Source organism: Schistocerca nitens, chromosome 7 (genome assembly GCF_023898315.1).
Source record: "Schistocerca nitens isolate TAMUIC-IGC-003100 chromosome 7, iqSchNite1.1, whole genome shotgun sequence".
Taxonomy (NCBI): domain Eukaryota; kingdom Metazoa; phylum Arthropoda; class Insecta; order Orthoptera; family Acrididae; genus Schistocerca; species Schistocerca nitens.
In genome coordinates this window covers 596,883,239-596,902,543 of record NC_064620.1, presented here as the reverse complement: position 1 = coordinate 596,902,543, position 19,305 = coordinate 596,883,239, and positions in this window count along the sequence as shown.

Genomic DNA, 19,305 nt, shown 5'->3' with positions numbered 1-19,305 from the left:
TCAGGAGAAAGAAAACTGGCGTTCTACGGATCGGAGCGTGGAATGTCAGATCCCTTATTCGGGCAGGTAGGTTAGAAAATTTAAAAAGAGAAATGGATAGGTTAAAGTTACATATAGTGGGATTTAGTGAAGTTCGGTGGCAGGAGGAACAAGACTTTTGGTCAGGCGAATACAGGGTCATAAATACAAAGTCAAATAGGCGTAATGCAGGAGTAGGTTTAATAATGAATAAAAAAATAGGAATGCGGGTAAGCTACTACCAACAACATAGTGAACGCATTATTGTGGCCAAGATAGACACGAACCCTACGCCTACTACAGTAGTACGAGTTTATATGCCAACTAGCTCTCCAGATGACGAAGCAATTAAAGAAATCTATGACGAAATAAAAGAAATTAATCAGGTAGTGAAGGGAGCTGAAAATTTAACAGTCATGGGTGACTGGAATTCAGTAGTAGGAGAAGGGAGAGAAGGAAACGTAGTAGGTGAATATAGATTGGAGCTAAGAAATGAATCAGGAAGCCGCCAGGTAGAATTTTGCGCAGAGCACAACTTAATCATAGATAACACTTGGTTCAAGAATCGTAAAAGAAGGTTGTATACATGGATGAAGCCTGGAGATACTGACAGATTTCAGATAGATTATATAACGGTAAGACAGAGATTTAGGAACCAGGGTTTAAATTGTAGGACATTTCCAGGAGCAGAGGTGGACTCTGACCACAATCTATTGGTTATGAACTGTAGATTAAAACTGAAGAAGCTGCAAAAAGGTGGGAATTTAAGGAGATGGGACCTGGATAAACTGACTAAACCGGAGTTTGTACAGAGTTTCAGGGAGAGCGTAAGAGAACAAATGGCAGGAATGGGGGAAAGAAATACAGTAGAAGAAGAATGGGTAGCTATGAGGGATGAAGTAGTGAAGGCGGCAGAGGATCAAGTAGGTAAAAAGACGAGGGCTAGTAGAAATCCTTGGGTAACAGAAGAAATATTGAATTTAATTGATGAAAGGAGAAAATATAAAAATGCAGTAAATGAAGCAGGCAAAAAGGAATACAAACGTCTCAAAAATGAGATCGACAGGAAGTGCAAAATGGCTAAGCAGGGATGGCTAGAGGACAAATGTAAGGATGTAGAGGCTTATCTCACTAGGGGTAAGATAGATACTGCCTACAGGAAAATTAGAGAGACCTTTGGAGAAAAGAGAGCCACTTGTAAGAATATTAAGAGGTCAGATGGCAACCCAGTTCTAAGCAAAGAAGGGAAGGCAGAAAGGTGTAAGGAGTATATAGAGAGTCTGTACAAGGGCGATGTTCTTGAGGACAATATTAGGGAAAGGGAAGAGGATGTAGATGAAGATGAAATGGGAGATATGATACTGCGTGTAGAGTTTGACAGAGCACTGAAAGACCGAAGCCGAAACAAGGCCCCGGGAGTAGACAACATTCCATTAGAACTACTGACGGCCTTGGGAGAGCCAGTCCTGACAAATCTCCACCATCTGGTGAGCAAGATGTGTGAGACAAAGAAGAATATAATAATTCCAATCCCAAAGATAGCAGGTGTTGACAGATGTGAAAATTACCGAACTATCAGTTTAATAAGTCATGGCTGCAAAATACTAACGCGAATTCTTTACAGACGAATGGAAAAACTAGTAGAAGCCGACCTAGGGGAAGATCTGTTAGGATTTCGTAGAAATATTGGAACATGTGAGGCAGTACTAATCCTATGACTTACCATAGAACTTAGATTAAGGAAAGGCAAACCTACGTTTGCTAGAGCATTTGAAGACTTAGAAAAAGCTTTTGACAATGTTGACTGGAATACTCTCTTTCAAATTCTGAAGGTGACAGGGGTAAAATACAGGGAGCGAAATGCTATTTACAATTTGTATAGAAACCAAATGGCAGTTATAAGAGTTGAGGGGGCATGAAAGGGAAGCAGTGGTTGGGAAGGGAGTGACAGGGTTGTGGCCCCTCCCCGATGATATTCAATCTGTATAATGAGCAAGCAGTGAAAGAATCAAAAGAAAAATTCGGAGTGGGTATTAAAATCCATGGAGAAGAAATAAAAACTTTGAGGTTCGCCGATGACATTGTAATTCTGTCAGAGACAGCAAAGGACTTGGAAGAGCAGTTGAACGGAATGGACAGTGTCTTGAAAGTAGGGTATACGATGAACATCAACAAAAGCAAAACGAGGATAATGGAATGTAGTCGAATGAAGTCGGGTGATGCTGAGGGAATTAGATTAGGAAATGAGACACTTAAAGTAGTAAAGGAGTTTTGCTATTTGGGGAGCAAAATAACTGATGATGGTCGAAGTAGGGAGAATATAAAATGTAGACTGGCAATGGCAAGGAAAGCGTTTCTGAAGAAGAGAAATTTGTTAACATCTAGTATAGATTTAAGTGTCAGGAAGTCGTTTCTGAAAGTATTTGTATGGAGTGTAGCCATGTATGGAAGTGAAACATGGACGATAAATAGTTTAAACAAGAAGAGAATAGAAGCTTTCGAAATGTGGTGCTACAGAAGAATGCTGAAGATTAGATGGGTAGATCACATAACTAATGAGGAGGTGTTGAATAGGATTGGGGAGAAGAGAAGTTTGTGGCACAACTTGACTAGAAGAATTGATCGGTTGGTAGGACATGTTCTGAGGCATCAAGGGATCACCAATTTAGTATTGGAGGGCAGCGTATAGCGTAAAAATCGTAGAGGGAGACCAAGAGATGAATACACCAAGCAGATTCAGAAGGTGACAGCATAGGTGGGGGTGGTGGGATCACTCATGGGAAAATTCCGGTAGTTGTGGGTGTTAGAGCTGTACCTTTTTTAGATTGAAGTCAGCTGATAGGTATTCCTGCTTAAGGGAAGTCTCTCTAACAAAGAAACCACTTTCTACAAAGCTTGGGTATCCGATTAATGAGGGCATTAGTATATTTCATCAAAATATACAAGGTATTAGAGATAAAGTTAGTGAACTGCTTATAGATGTTGACTCTGAAATTATTGGTATATCTGAACACTTCTTAAATAAGGAGATAATTCAGAGGCTTCCTTTACCAGGATACAGGTTAGCTGGCAGCTTTTCTAGGAGCTCTTTGCGGTGTGGGGGAGTAGCCATGTATATGAAAAACGGTATCACATTTGAGTCAATTTATGTTTCAAAGTACTGCACTGAAAAGGTGTTTGAATGTTGTGCAGGTGTGGTTAAATTTAGTGGAGCTAAACTTCTTACTGTTGTTATTTATAGATCCCCAGACTCCGATTTCACAACATTTTTGCTAAAGCTAGAGGAGGTTCTTGGTTCACTTTATAGGAAATACAAAAAGTTAGTTATATGTGGTGACTTCAATATTAATTGTATAAGTGATTGTGCAAGGAAAAGGATGCTGGTAGACCTCCTTAATTCATATAATCTTATGCAAACCGTATTCTTTCCAACGAGAGTGCAAGGGAACAGTAAAACAACCATAGACAATATTTTTGTTCATTCATCATTATTAGAAGGGCATTCTGTTAGCAAAAAGGTGAATGGCCTTTCAGATCATGATGCACAAATTTTAAGTCTAAAAGATTTTTGTGCTGCAACACATGTTAAATATAGTTACCAACTTTTTAGGAAAGCTGATCCAGTTGCTGTACAGACGTTTGTAAACCTTATCAAGGAACAAGAGTGGCAAGATGTTTATAGTGCTGATACAGTAGACGATAAATATAATGCTTTCCTCAAGACTTTCCTCGTGCTCTTTGAAAGTTGCTTTCCGTTAGAACGTTCAAAACAGGGTACTAGCACAAACAGGCAGCCTGGGTGGCTGACTAAAGGGATAAGAATATCTTGTAGAACAAAGTGGCAATTATATCAAAACGTTAGAAACAGTCACAATCTAAATGCAGCAGCCCATTACAAACAGTATTGTAAGGTGCTTAAAAAAGTTATTAGGAAGGCAAAAAGTATGTGGTATGCAGATAGAATAGCGAAGTCTCAGGATAAAATTAAAACCATATGGTTAGTCATAAAGGAAGTGGCTGGTCTGCAGAGACAAGTCGAGAATATAGAATCAGTGCGTAGTGGGGATGTCCGTGTTACTGATAAGTCGCATATATGTACAGTACTTAAAATCACTTTCTGAATAATAGCAGGTGAACTAAATAGAAACCTAGTCCCAACAGGGAATCATATAGCGCTCTTAGAAAAAAGTGTTCCGAGACTGTTACCTGAAATGCTCCTCCATGATACTGACAAGAGGGAGATTGAGTTAATAATTAAATCACTAAAGACCAAGAACTCTCATGGATATGACGAGGTATCTAGCAGAATACTGAAGTATTGTTCCACGTATGTTAGCTCAGTACTTAGCCATATCTGTAACTTTTCCTTTAGGAGTGGTCGGTTTCCGGACCGATTAAAGTACTCGGTAGTGAAGCCACTTTATAAAAAGGGAGACAGGGATAATGTTGACAATTATAGACCTATTTCTATGCCATCGGTGTTTGCTAAAGTTATCGAGAGGGTTGTATATACAAGGTTACTGCAGCATTTAAATTCACATAATTTGCTGTAAAATGTACAGTTTGGTTTTAGAAATGGCTTAACAACTGAAAATGCTATAGTCTCTTTTCTCTGCGAGGTTTTGGACGGATTAAATAAAAGGTTGCGAACGTTAGGTGTTTTCTTTGATTTAACGAAGGCTTTTGACTGTGTTGACCACAAAATATTACTGCAGAAGTTGGAACATTATGGAGTAAGGGGAGTAGCTTACAATTGGTTCGCCTCCTACTTTAAGAACAGAAAGCAGAAGGTAATCCTCCGCAATATTGAGAGTGGTAATGATGTTCAGTCCCAATGGGGCACTGTTAAATGGGGCATTCCCCAAGGGTCGGTGCTAGGGCCACTGCTGTTTCTTATTTATATTAATGATATGCCTTCTAGTATTACAGGTGATTCAAAAATATTTCTGTTTGCTGATGACACCACCTTGGTAGTGAAGGATCTTGTGTGTAACATGGAAACATTATCAAATAATGTAGTTCATGATATAAGTTCGTGGCTTGTGGAAAATAATTTGATGCTAAATCACTGTAAGACTCAGTTTTTACAGTTTATAACTCACAATTCAACAAGAACTGACATTTTAATCAGACAGAATGGGCATGTTATAAGCGAGACGGAACAGTTCAAGTTCCTAGGCGTACGGATAGATAGTAAGCTGTTGTGGAAAGCCCATGTTCAGGATCTTGTTCAGAAACTAAATGCCGCTTTATTTACCATTAGAACAGTATCTGAAATAAGTGACATTTCAACACGAAAAGTAGTATACTTCGCATATTTTCATACGCTTATGTCGTATGGTATTATTTTTTGGGGTAATTCTTCTGATTCAAAAAGGGTATTTTTGGCTCAAAAACGGGCTGTATGGTGTAAGTTCGAAAACCTCTTGTCGACCCCTATCCAATAGTCTGGGAATTTTGACATTGCCCTCACAGTATGTATTTTCTTTAATGTCGTTTGTTGTTAGCAATATTAGCTTATTCCCAGGAGTTAGCAGCTTTCACTCAGTTAATACTAGGGAGAAATTAAATCTGCATGTGGAATGCACTTCCTTGACTCTTGTGCAGAAAGGAGTGCAGTATTCTGCTGCATCCATTTTCAATAAGCTACCACAAGAACTCAAAAATCTTAGCAGTAGCCCAAACACTTTTAAGTCTAAACTGAAGAGTTTCCTCATGGCTCACTCCTTCTATTCTGTCGAGGAGCTCCTGGAAGAGCTAAAAAATTAAGCAAATTCCAGTGTTGCATTCTTGATTTTCTTTATTTAAACTAACGACTTGTCGCCTGAATATGTTTCTTATATTTCATTTCTTCTGTTTCTACAATCGTGTTATAATTTCATGTATTGACTCGTTCCATGACCATGGAGACGTCCTAAATGTGGTCCCACGGAACAATAAATAAATAAATAAGGATGTAGATTGCAGTAGGTACTGGGAGAAGAAGAAGCTTGCACATGATAGAGTAGCATGGAGAGGTGCATCAAACCAGTCTCAGGACTGAAGACCACAACAACAACAACAAGTTTTAGTTATAAATGTTGAACTGAAATTGTAGATTCAGATTTTTTCGACAGTTTTCAGAAGTATATGTACTTAAAAGACTTCGTGATTCGTTTTTAGATGACGCATCTATAAAAATTCAACATAGAAATGTCATATTTTCCCACGTAAATACTTTCATGTTATCATTATTGTAGCATTTGTATTTTCCAGTACATGTGTAAGTTTTACGTCACTTTATATTTGTTTACGATATTCAGTTGCCGCCTGCAAGCTGCCTAAGAAGCTGAAAGCTGACGTGTGACCAAACAAATGCAATGTTACTGAACGTTAGGAAGAGTTATCTCTATAATTTTGATGTCATGTTCTGCAAACAGCAAAGGAAAATTCGGTTCATAATACGTAGCTAGTTTGCAGGGTCACGTCTCATGCAATGATCCACTGGCTTTCTAATCGCAGTTTCCCAGTGAATAAAGTCGAAGCGAAGTTTCTGTGACAAGTCGACCCGTGCTCTGGATTTTTATCTTACACGCACCCTCAGGCCACCAGGACAACATCGTCGTAAACATTTCCAGCGTTAAAAACTACTGTTAGGTCTTCTCTCGGCGAACAAGTAACTTAGACTGCGGTAAGAGGCGCTAGCGACTATAAAGAAGGGCGGTACGAACCCGGGGTCAGACCCGATGACAGTATTGAGCATTACTGCCTCCGACGTGGCCCGCAGCCCGCCGGTCGGTCTCAGTGAACAAAGACCTCGAGGGCAATTGGTCGCGGTTTCCATTTATCTGCCCCGAGCGCTCCGTTTCCTTTCTCCCCCTCCACCGACCGCCCCCCCCCCCCCCCGCCGTTCCTCACCCCCTCCAGCGACCTCGGCTCCACAGCCCGCTCGGCCTGCCCACTGTGTTGTAGGCAACCCGCCTCACCCCTCTACCACCTCCTCGAACCAACTCACCCGTCTCGTCGTCCTGGCCGCCACACAGCTTTCGCGAAAGGAGCAGAAGGACCGCTTCATTCCGAGGGAGCTCCAGCGCTAGTCACTTGGGGAAGATTCATCTTGGGTTATCTGCAGCGGGCCCGATCGCCCACCCGAAAAGGCGGCGATTCCTTTTTCTGTTGCCGCTGGCCTGGCGCGCGCCAGTTCTCTGGACTGGAGTGGACTGGCGCGGCAGCCGCGGCGCCGCGTGCTTTATGTTTTCCCGGTCTCTTTGCACAACACGGCTTCCGGTGAACAAAGCGGAGGGCTGCCGCATTAATTCCCTGAGTCCATTAGTCGGGCCGCGGTTCTCCTCTTATTTCTTTCCGATCGATACTTCTTTACATGCGGCAGCCGGGCTGCGTAGAGTCTGTGCTGGCGACGCCGCTCGGCCCTTTTGCAGTCTGCAAGGAGCCAGAAGCAGCTACGCCGCTGCCGGGGCGACTGCAGTACACTGGACGCTGTCAGATAACGTATAAACTGGTGTTCCGTTGTTCTACTGCTTGATACAATTCTGTTGAAATCATGGAGCGGGAGAAACGGTGGTTTTCAATTCGCAAAGGGACAATGTTTGTGTATCCCGCAATATGTATCCCTGGCTGTATTTTCCCACAAATTTGAGGCCAGAGCAGCGTTTAACGTTTTGTTACAACGTGCCCCGACTCTGGTTTTCTTGTCACAGCCATTGGGATCGGTAGCCATGAGTAATCTTCGTCTCCTTCATCTTCTTTTTTTCAGCAATGAGAAGCCCTCTAGCCCAAGCGCTACATCGACGATCTGTTTCCATTTCTCGCTGACTCTCTTCACCCTGCTCGTTTTCCTACTGCTGCGGCGTTCTTCTCTATGTCATCTTTCCTCCGTGTGCGACGTCGGCTTGGAGAGTGCCCTCAATTCTTAGGAAATCTGTTAGTTCCCATTCTAGACACGTGCACAGCCCAATGCAGTCTCCTATATTTTTATGGACGATAGTGGGTTGCTTCCTTAACTGACAAATTTCGGTGTTCTTTCCAACTCTCCGTACGTCATTGTGCATCACAGGTCCCCAGATTTTTCTCATCACTCTCTTTCGAAAACATTCAGTTTTTCTCTTTCTTTCTTGGTAAGCTACCAGCTTTGCGAGCCATACAGTATTACTGAGCGGATGATGATGTTGTATTTCTTCATCTTAGTGTTGACTGTCAAAGCTTTCCTTTTGAGCGGTGTACTTAGAGCGTACAAGCATTTTGAACCTGAGGCTGTTCTCTCATTTCTGTCGAGAGTTATGATATTCTTACTGCTGAAGTGCGGTCAAAGGTACTTAAACTGACGAACTTTCCTGAATCTAAAATGGTGGTGAATTTCAAAGTGTGGATTTCCGTTTATGCCTCGACCTGTTTTCATATATTCTGTTTCTGATTGCTTTATCAAATGTCCCATCTTGCTGGCAGTGTGGCTCAGACATCTCTAACATGTCCTTCAGCTCTTCTTCTGTGCGGCTGAGTAAGACTATATCGTCTGCGTATGGCAGCAGTTTCACTTCACTGTTACCTAGTCAGCAAAAAAAAAGTTATTTTGTCATAAAATGTCGTATTAAGAATAAAATATTAAATCAGTGATATTGATGATGTACTAATACACACACTGCCTAATAAAAAGAGTGAAGCATCCAGAGGATGTGGTAGGATGCCAACGAGACTTGGTACACTTATACACCATCGGCGATTCTGTCAATGATTAGAACTGTAATTTCCTATGACAAGTAGAACAGACACGTCGGTGAATTAGTATTGCCCATGTTGTGTGTTGGTTACCAAGCTTGATGGAGTATATAATGGGCGTGAACACCGGCAGATGTGGAATGATTACTGTGAAGAACACAGATATTCTGATTACTCTTATGAGGCAGCGTTATCACCATCTCAAGCGGTTTGAAAGGTACCCCATTGTGACTCTCCATTCCTCCAGTAGGTCGAAACCTGTAACATCCAGATTTGTGAGAAATTCAGACGTTTCATCGGCTCGACGTTGGATAGTGTGGGCACGTGAGGACAGGCATACCAGGTGTAGATGTACGAAAACGGGATTTGGTTGCAATAATTACACGTCTGTTGTATGAAACTGATAAACTATATTTTATTCAGAATAATCTCCATTGCTATGTATTTATACATTTCTCCCACTTCTCCGACAGGCTATGAATGCCACGCCAAAAAAACAGCTCTTTCTTTGAAGCGAACCATTCAGCGAGCCGTTTTCGTGTATTTTCATACGAACTGAAGCGTTGTTCAGCGAAACCGTGTCCCAGCGATGCAAGCAGATGATAATTGGACGGTGCCATGTCTGGAGAACAAACCACATTCCATAGTATATCCAAACTGAACGCCTCTGTCGTTTCCCTGACGCGTATTGCTGTGTGTGTTGGGGCGTTATCATGGAGCAATATGACTTTGTGTGGCCTTTTCCCATATTACGGTCGTTTTTCACCTTATGCTCGACTTAAATCGATCATTTGCTGTTGGTAGTGATCGGTGTTAACGGTTTCACCAGATTTTAGCAGCTCATAATAGACGACACCCTTCTGGTCCCACCAAACACAGAGTATTGTCTTCGTTCCGAAGCGATTTGGTCTTGCAGTGGATGTCGATGGTTTGCCTGGATTCATCCCCGATGTACGATACCCGTTTTTCATCACCTGTCACTATTCGATGAAGAAACGACTTACTTTGTATCTGACGTACAGCATTTCACTAGTGGTCTTTCGATTTGCTTGCTGTCTTTCTTTCGGTTTATGCGGAACACATTTTCCGACTTTCCGCATCTTTCCCATAGCTTTCAACCGAACAGAAACAGCTTTCTGCTTCACATTCCATTATTCCGCTAGTTCCTATTGAATTTGAGTATCATCTTCATCCAATAAGGCCTGCAATTCGTTGTCTTGTAATTTTTTCGGTGGTTTCCCGCGCTCGTCGTTTCTCACACCAAAATCACCACTTTTTAATTTTTAGAACCACTCGAAGAAAATCTTCGCTGAAGGCATCGACAAGCATTCGATGCGATTTTGCAGCAGTTTTCTCCAAATGATACCAGGAAACCAATGCTGTCCGCAAACCGTAGTTCGTAGGCACAAAACTCGACACGTTTACGGGTTTGAAACAGATACCGATGTATGGAACTTGGGTTACTTTGTGTTGACATTCGTCGTCAGCTGTTACAGGAAGAAGATGGCGCTGTAGACACGATCTCAAGGTCCCTAAACTGATGGCTAGCACCTACAGGGAAATTCCGGTTTCATACTTCTACACCTGCTACTCGTCCTCAAGATTCCGATAGACTACGTCCAACCACCAGAAGGGAGTATCCCCATGCTGTGCACCAAGCAACCTTTTGATATCTATGCCCACCGTCCGAGAGCAGGTAATGGACTTCCCGCGACATTCTGTGCCATCCCACATCACTTGTCGGAGACCAGTAGAGCCAGACTAAAGAATTACTGTCCAATGCATACACTGCCTTCAACAGCACAACAGAAACGGCTGCGCTTGGAGTTCTGCCGTGAACGGGAAGCGTGTAATGCTTTCTTTGGGTCGTCAGTCTTCTGACTTGTTTGATGCGGCCCGCCACGAATTCCTTCCCTGTGCCAAACTCTTCATCCCAGAGTAGCACTTGCAACCTGCGTCCTCAGTTAGTTGCTGGATGTATTCCAATCTCCAACTTCCTCTACAGTTTTTGCACTCTACAGCTCCCTCTAGTACCATGGAAGTCATTTCCCGACGTCCTATCGTCCTGTCCCTTCTCCTTGTTACTGTTTTCCACATATTCCTTTCATCTCCGATTCTGCGCAGAACCTCCTCATTCCTAGTCCACCTAATTTTCAACATTCGCCTGTAGCGATTCTCTTCTGTTTCGCTTTTCCCACAGTCCGCGCTTCAGTACCATGCAATGCTGTACTCCACACTACAATCTCAGAAATTTCTTCCTCAAATTAAGGCTTGTGTTTGATACCAGTAGGCTTCTCTTGGCCAGGAAAGGCCTTATTGTCAGTGCTAGTCTTCTTTCGATGTCCTCCTTGTTCCGTCTGTCATTGGTTAATGACAGACGGAATTCCTAAACATCATCTACTTTGTGACCATCAATTCTCATGTTAAGTTACTCACTGTTGTCATTTCTTCTAGTTCTCATTATTTGTCTTTCTTCGATTTACTCTAAGTCTATATTCTGTACTCATTAGACTGTTCATTTCATCCGGCAGATCACTCGGGACAGCAACGTCATAAGCAAATCGTATCAGTGATATCTTTTCAGCTTGAATTTGAATTCCACACATGAAACTTTCTTTTATTTCCATCATTGCTTCTTTGATGTACAAACCGAACAGTAGGGGCAAAGGACTACATGTCTGCCTTACACTTTTTTAAATCCGAACGCTTCGTTCTTGGTTGTCCACTCTTATTATTCCCTCTTGCCTCTTGTGGATAATGTATATTCCCCGTCTCTCCCTACAGCTTACCCCTATTTTTCTCAGAATTTCGAACATCTTGCACCATTTCACACTGTCGAACGCTTTTTCCAGGTTGACAAATGCTGCGAACGTGTCTTGATTCTTCCTTATTCTTGCTTCCATTATCGACCGCAGCGTCAGAATTGCCTCTCTGATGCCTTCGCCTTTCCAAAAACCAAACTGATCATTACACTGTTCGACATGGGTTCTATTTCTGATATTAAAGTATGTGCTTCTAGACCATTTTACCGTGGGAAATTCAAATATGTAAACAAAATATCGTTGTCAGGGATACTTTTTATGTAATACGTATATATATATGTATATTCACAATTCATGGCAAACACAGAGACGTTATAGAGAAATACCGTTATGTTGCTGCATCCAGTAGTGATAGAACGTGATAATTTCTTGTGCAACAGCAGGTGGGAAGAATCAGACATCATTAGGTTACCGCTGCCACACCTATGTCATTAAGATCACCTGAAACATCTCATTAACTCGAACGGCGACAGCCGGTCGCTGCCTCGGCAGTAAAGCTTCACGCCTCCTAGGGGCAGTTGCATCGAGTTTACAACAGTGGTGTTAGCCGCAATTTGTGTCAGTCTTAACAAGTGGGTGTTTTGGCTGACAAGTGACTGTCTGTCATATTTCTGAGCACGGTTGAATTTTTTAGTTCCTGTGTGTAAACTGATTGAGCCTGGTGCTGAAGGTAAAACGACTGCTTGCTTTTACACATCAGCGTTCCTCTAGTTCCCTACTATTAATTTAATACAGGTGTATTACCAAAGTGGTATTTTTAAATTTGCAGAAATGCCACGTCATCGTGGATGTCGATATAAGCCGGAAAACTTCTGCTACATCTGTGGGAAGTTCACTTTTGCCAGAAATAGGAAGAAAATTTCTTCAGTCATAAAGAAAGCATACAAACATTACTTTGGAGTAGAGGTAGGAGACCAAGATAAAGAATGGGCACCACATTTCTGTTGTGCTACATGTTACTGCAAACTAATTCAGTGGTGGAAAGGTAAAGAGAATGTGGCGTTGTTTCCTGTTCCCATGGTGTGGAGGGAGCCTAAGGACCATGTTACTGATTGTTATTGCTGTCTAACAAAAATTCAGGGTTTTACAAGCAAAAAGTCGAAGAGGCATTTTGTTTACCCAGATCTGCCTTCAGCGAGAATGCCAGTTCAGCATTCCGACAACCTTCCAGTACCTTCAAGAGCTCGAGGTCAAATTCTGAGTGACAGTGAAATAAGTAGTACTGAAGAAATCACAGATGATGATTCTTTATATAACTGCACAAGTGAGTCATCGCCACATTTGTTAACACAGGCAGATTTAAATGATTTAGTACGTGATCTAGGACTAAGTAAACAAAAGGCGCAGCCGCTTGGTTCAAGATTACAAGAGTATAATCTACTGCACCAAAGTACTAAAATCAGTGTGTTCAGGCACAGAGAACATGCCTTTATTTCTTATTTTTCAACTGACGAAGCACTAACATTTTGCAATGACGTTGCTGGCCTGATGAAAGTGCTGAACTTCACTTATATTTCACTGGAGTGGAGACTTTTCATAGATGCATCGAAAATAAGTCTGAAGGGTGTTTTGCTCCATAACGGAAATAAAATACCCTTTGTTCCAGTATCTTACGCTAGTTTGACAAAAGAGAATTACGAATTCGTACAAAGGATGCTAAATTCATTAAAATACAATGAACACAAATGGAAAATATGTGCAGATTTCAAGGTAATTGCTATGGAACTGGGAATGCAACAAGGCTACACAAAGTATGCCTGTTTTCTTTGCGAGTGGGATAGTCGAGACCAAAATTCTCACTACGTGAAAAAGAAATGGCCTAGGCGAAGAGGGAAAGTTGGCGAAAAGAATGTACAACGTGAAAGTCTGGTAGCTCCTGAATATATACTACTTCCACCGCTTCACATCAAACTTGGCCTGATGAAACAATTCGTGAAGGCCATGGATCCAACAGGCTGTGGGTTTGTATATCTAGCTACCAAATTACCCCGTCTTTCAGCTGCAAAAATAAAGGAAGGTGTATTTGTGGACCCACAAATCAGAGAGCTGCAGAAAGATGCAAATTTTGAAGCATGTTTAACTGATAAAAAACCGCATGGGACTGTTTCAAGATGATGTCGGAAAACTTCCTCGGAAGAAGAAGAGCTACTAACTACAAAGCAATGGTGAAGGATATGATCAAAGCATATCAGGATTTGGGGTGCAATATGTCTTTGAAAGGTACATATGATGGACTCTCATCTGGACTACTTCACAGAGAGTTGTAGTGACGTATCGGATGAACATGCGGAAAGATTCCATAAAGACATTTCTATCATAGAAAGGCACTATGAAGGGAAGTGGGTACCTTCTATGTTAGCAGATTAGCTGGAATATCATTCGAGAGAAGAAAGATTCACAATACAAGAGAAAAAAGTGATGTGCATTACAAGGCAGTGGCTCATTGTTTGTCAATTTTCTGTAATTTCTCATGTCAAATAAATGCTTCAAAGTGTATACACAAAGGTTACTGTGTTATATGTTAGATCTCACCCTCCATTAATGTGATGAACTTATAACATCATAAAGATGTGCATTTGTTTGTCGAATTTAACCTCACGTTTGCTACACTATATCAGAAACTGAAAAGAGAAATAAAATTGCGATTACTCATAAACTATTCCTGACAGAAAAAAACCAAAAACAGTTTTCAATTCAGCACTCAAATTACAACTAGGATCACAATACTTTTTATCAGAAATAGAAAAAAAGGTTTTTTGTAGAACAGTGTTATCTAACACATCCTCAGTTTTTTTCCATTCTTCTGTATATTATACTTACAAGCTACTTGGATGCATGAACTGTTAAGGCAATTGTCCGATAATTCTCGCACTTGTCAGCTGCTGCAGTCTTCAGAATTGTGTGGATCATATTTTTCCGAAAGTCAGATGGCATGTTGCCAGAGTCGTACACTCTGCACACCAACGTCGTTTTGTTGCCACGTGCCCTGATGATTTTAGAAATCCTGATGGAATGTTATCTATCGCTTCTTTTTTTTTATTTGAGTCCTCCAAAGCTCTTTAATTCTGATTATAGTATTGGATGTCCTATCTCTTCTAAATCGACCCCTGTTTCTTCTATCACAGCACACATATCTTCCCCCTCGCAGAGGCCTTCAATGAACTCTTTCCATCTATCCGCTCTCTCTCCTCTGTATTTAACAGCATTATTCCCGCGCTATATCCTTGCTTTTAAATAGACTGAAGGTTGTTTCGATTTTCCTACAAGCGGATACAGTCATTCCCACATTTTTTCTTCTCCGATTTCTTCACATTTTTCATGCAGCCATTTCACCTTAACTTCCCTGCACTTCTCATTTGTTCCATTCCTCAGCGATTTATATCCCTGTATTTCTGAATTTCCATGAACATTTTTGTTCTTCCTTCTTTCATCGATCAACTGAAGTATTTCTTCTGTTGATGATGGCCTCTTCGCTGTTCCCTTCTTTCTACCTATGTCTTTCTTTCAAACATCTGTGATTGATCTTGTTAGAGATGTCCCTTCCTCTTCAACTGTACTGCACACTGAGCTATTTCTTATTGCTGTTTCTATAGCCTTAGAGAACTTTAAACGTATCTCGTCATTTCTTAATACTTCCGTATCCCACTTCTTTGCGTATTGATTCTTCCCGACTAATCTTTTAAACTTCAGCCTACTCTTCATCTCTACTGCATTGTGATCTGAATCTATACTTTCTAATGGGTACGCCTAACAATCCAGTGTCTGATTTCGGAAACTTTGTCTGATCATGATGTAATATGACATAAATCTTCCATACCACACGGCCTTTTTCAAGTGTACCTCCTCCTTTTGTGAGTTGAGTAGAGTATTCGCTGTTACTAGCTGAAATTTATTAGAGAACTCAATTAGTTATTTTCCTCTCATTCCTTGTCCCAAGCCCATGTTCTTCTGTAACCTACTCTTCTGCTCCTTTTCCTACGTCTGCGTTTCAGTACCCCATCACTATTAGATTTTCATCTCCCTTTAAGTACTGTATTACCCCCTCAGTATCTTCATACACTTTCCCTATCTCTCCATTTTCAGCTTGCGACGTCGGCATGTATACCTGAACTATCGTTGCCGGTGTTGGTTTGATGTCGATTCTGATACCAACCCTATTATTGAACTGTTCACAGTAACACATTCTCTTTCCTGCCTTCCTAGTCATAACGAATCCTGCTCCCGTTACACCACTTTCCGCTGCTGCTGATGGTAACACATACTCATCTGAGAATAAATCCTTGTCTTCTTCCCATTTCACTTCACTGACCCACAGCATATATAGACTGAGCCTTTGTATTTCCCCTTTCAGATTTTCTAATTTCGCTACCACGTTCAAGCTTGTAGCATTCCACGCCCCAACTCGTAGAACATTATCCTCTCGTTGGTTATTCAATATTTTTATCATGGTCACCTCCCCCTTGGCAGTCCCCTCTCGGGGGCCAGCTCTGGAATATTTTGCCAATGGAGAGATCATCATGACACTTTTTCAGTTACAGGCCAGACGTCCTGTGGATACACGTTACGTGTGTTTAATGCAGTGGTTTCGATCGCCTTCTGCATCCTCATGCGTGACATTGGTGGTTGCTGATTCTTCCGCCTTTAGAGGTCGTTTCCCACCCCAAGGACAGGAGAGTGCCCTGACACTCCGCATTGTACTTAGCGATTGTACTGAGCGATTTACCGCCGTCCTGCTCTTCCCTGCTTGACCATTGCCACCGATTAAGGCGGCAACCTGGGGCAACGTCCCATTCTTCTGACGTTTTGGAGAGGCCCGGTGTTGTCTCTGCTGGTGCCGTGATGTGCGAAACCACTCGACATGAATCCAAGTCACGGCTGGTAGTGACTGCGGGAATCTGAAGGCGTAACAATTCGGCACGGGCTTTGTGCTTCATCGCACGTTATCTCTCATGCGATAGTATCATTTGTCAACTGCCAACGGGAGAATGCTCGTCCACACGTGGCACGTATCTCTGCGAATAATCTGCGTGATGTTGATATACACGTGTGGCTAGTAAATTCTCCAGATTTGTGGGATGAGAATATCAAGGAGAAGTTGGAACAGTTGGACTCAGGGCATGCATCCATGCTAGAGAGGGAGCAACGTTATAGACATAAGTAGGCTCGTATTGTCAAGTTCTTCGTCAATTTGACTCGATATTGTAAGCACTACAATAATATGACATATCCTCTCCACGCATGAAGTCTAATTTCCATTGGTTTTAGGTATCTTTTTTAGTTCATTTAAAGTCAAATTAGACACTAAAACTGCAATTTAAGCAAATATTTAAGCAAATGTTCTATTTTAGCCTAGTGACCTCGCAGTAGACCTTACTGATTTCGTAAGTTTAACAGTTTGTTGGCCTTTGGGAGTACTTGTTTCGGAAAACCATAAATTCTGTACACTGCATGTATTTCTCCTTAGCTTTACTCTTAATAACAATTCCACCTGCCCTCTTCACTGAGGAACCTCCCTTTTTGCCCGTGTTCCAAATTCCCGTGAGTTTGAAAATTATATCTTCCGCGAACTTTTGTTAAATTACTGCAAAGGTTTCCACATTTGTTCGGGGCGAAGCTAGAACCTGCTGCTGAGCTATTTGTCAGTGTCAATGAAATTCACCAACAGCCGTGTAACTTAAGATTTTATTTCATTTTATTTTGAAGGATACCAGTTTCAGCATTTCATTATACCATCTTCAGGCCCCATATGAATCTCTCCAAATAAACGAAGATATCATATACAGCCATAAATGACTGCATGTCGTGAATTCAATCGTTCGAAGCACTGGTATAACGACTGCATTCACGACAACCAGCGATTTATGGCTGTATATGACATCTTCACTTGTTTGGAAAGATGCATATGGGGCCTGAAGACGGCATAATGAAATGCTTAAACTGGTAGCATTCAAAATAAAATAAAGTAACATCTTAAGTTACTCGGCTTTTGGTGAATTTCATTGACAATTACTTAACCAGTCGATGTCCCCCGTCCATAACGGACCAACAGAGATTCCAAAACCAAAGTTTTAATTTCTTTTAGCTTAAGCCTTCGTAGACATCGGTTGCTGAAGATGATATTTCTTTACTTCCTTCTAGTCAGTCATTAGAAATTTTTATTTCTATATGAAAATAACCAACTATTTATGAAGGACAAACTATCTTTTAAGGTCAATTTCACCTTGGGGAATTTTCTTACATTATCATGCTGAAAGTCGATAGCAAATTTGCTATTCCACTTCAGGCATTACGAATTGATAACCCACTCTTTTTTACCTTCCTCACTACTACAAGCAGTAAATCAGAAGCAACTTCACTTTGGTTTGTCTCTTTTTAGGATTCCTCGACATATTTACCTAGTAACATTCGGCATAATTACTAAATAAAAACTGCGGCATTAGATTGTTGTATGTGACAAACATCCTGGTAATTATTGTCGCATCAAACCCCATACAGACATTTCAGACGAAAACCGAGCTGGAGAATCAGATACGGAATCTAACGTTAATGCTAATTCGGAATAACATCGCGCGACTCTCATAAAATAATATAAAATAGTTCGGATATAGTCTCTACTGAGTTTAGAACGAATAAATGAGTACTTACAGCAGCAAAAGCAGAAAAATACCAATAAAATTCTGAAGAATGTCTCCAGAAACTAAAAACTGGCTACATCGTACTCAAAATATAGTGATCCTAGTGTAGTAACAGAAAAGTGAATCCTGTGACCACCGACCTGTGTGGCGTCCCACCCCAGTTTCCCATATGCTGAGTGCCCCCAAACGGGAATATTATAGCAGTCGACGAGTTTGAAATGGACGGTGAGAGCTGGCTTTAGCTGGCGCAGGGCCTGTGCGAAACGTCTGCGCAGGACTCTTTCGCATCTGACATTTACTCTTTCCCCATCCTTTCCAGGCCCCTCCCACAACACAGATGATACACCTTTGCCACGTTTAAAAGAACTGTAAGTTTCGTCTTTGACTTATTACCACTATATCACAAGACCATTGTTACAGCAGACCTGTTGCTGTCACAGAAAAATAATTCACGGAAAAAAGAATCTGAATAGGTGTGGTAATTAACAAAACGTTAATAATAGAAACATACTTAATTACAGGATTCCTTCCAATTTAATGAAATTCAGATTCAAATAAGTTTTACAGATATTGTGTAGGATGTACTCTTAAATGTATTCATCACTTCACTGCGCTCTGTACACATATTAAATTAAATTATTTATAAGTTATGGACACTAAGAGTGTTCTGCTTCTCACACTTCACAAAAAAACATCTATTCCTGCCTTTGTGACGAGCAAATACGTCAACGGTTTCCGCCTTCGTAGCGTAGCGGTAGCATTACCGCCTATCACACAGGGGGCCCGGGTTCGAGTCCCGGCAGGGGACCGGGTGTTCTGTGTCCTTCATCATCATTTTCATCATCACTGACTCGCAAGTCGCCGATGTGGCATCACCTAAAAAGGACTTGCAATACGGCGGCCGAACTCCCCCGAATGGGGCCTTTCGTCCAACAATGCCATACGATCATTTCATTTCATGTCAACAGTATCATCAAAATTAACTTTTCCAACCACGTCGTGCTCAATTGACAACGTAGCAAGCGAAGAAAGGTGTTCTTTCGAGATGCTGCTCCTGAAATAATTCTTGATCAGCTTCAGACGTAAAACGCTCCTTTCAACGGAGATGACGATCGCTG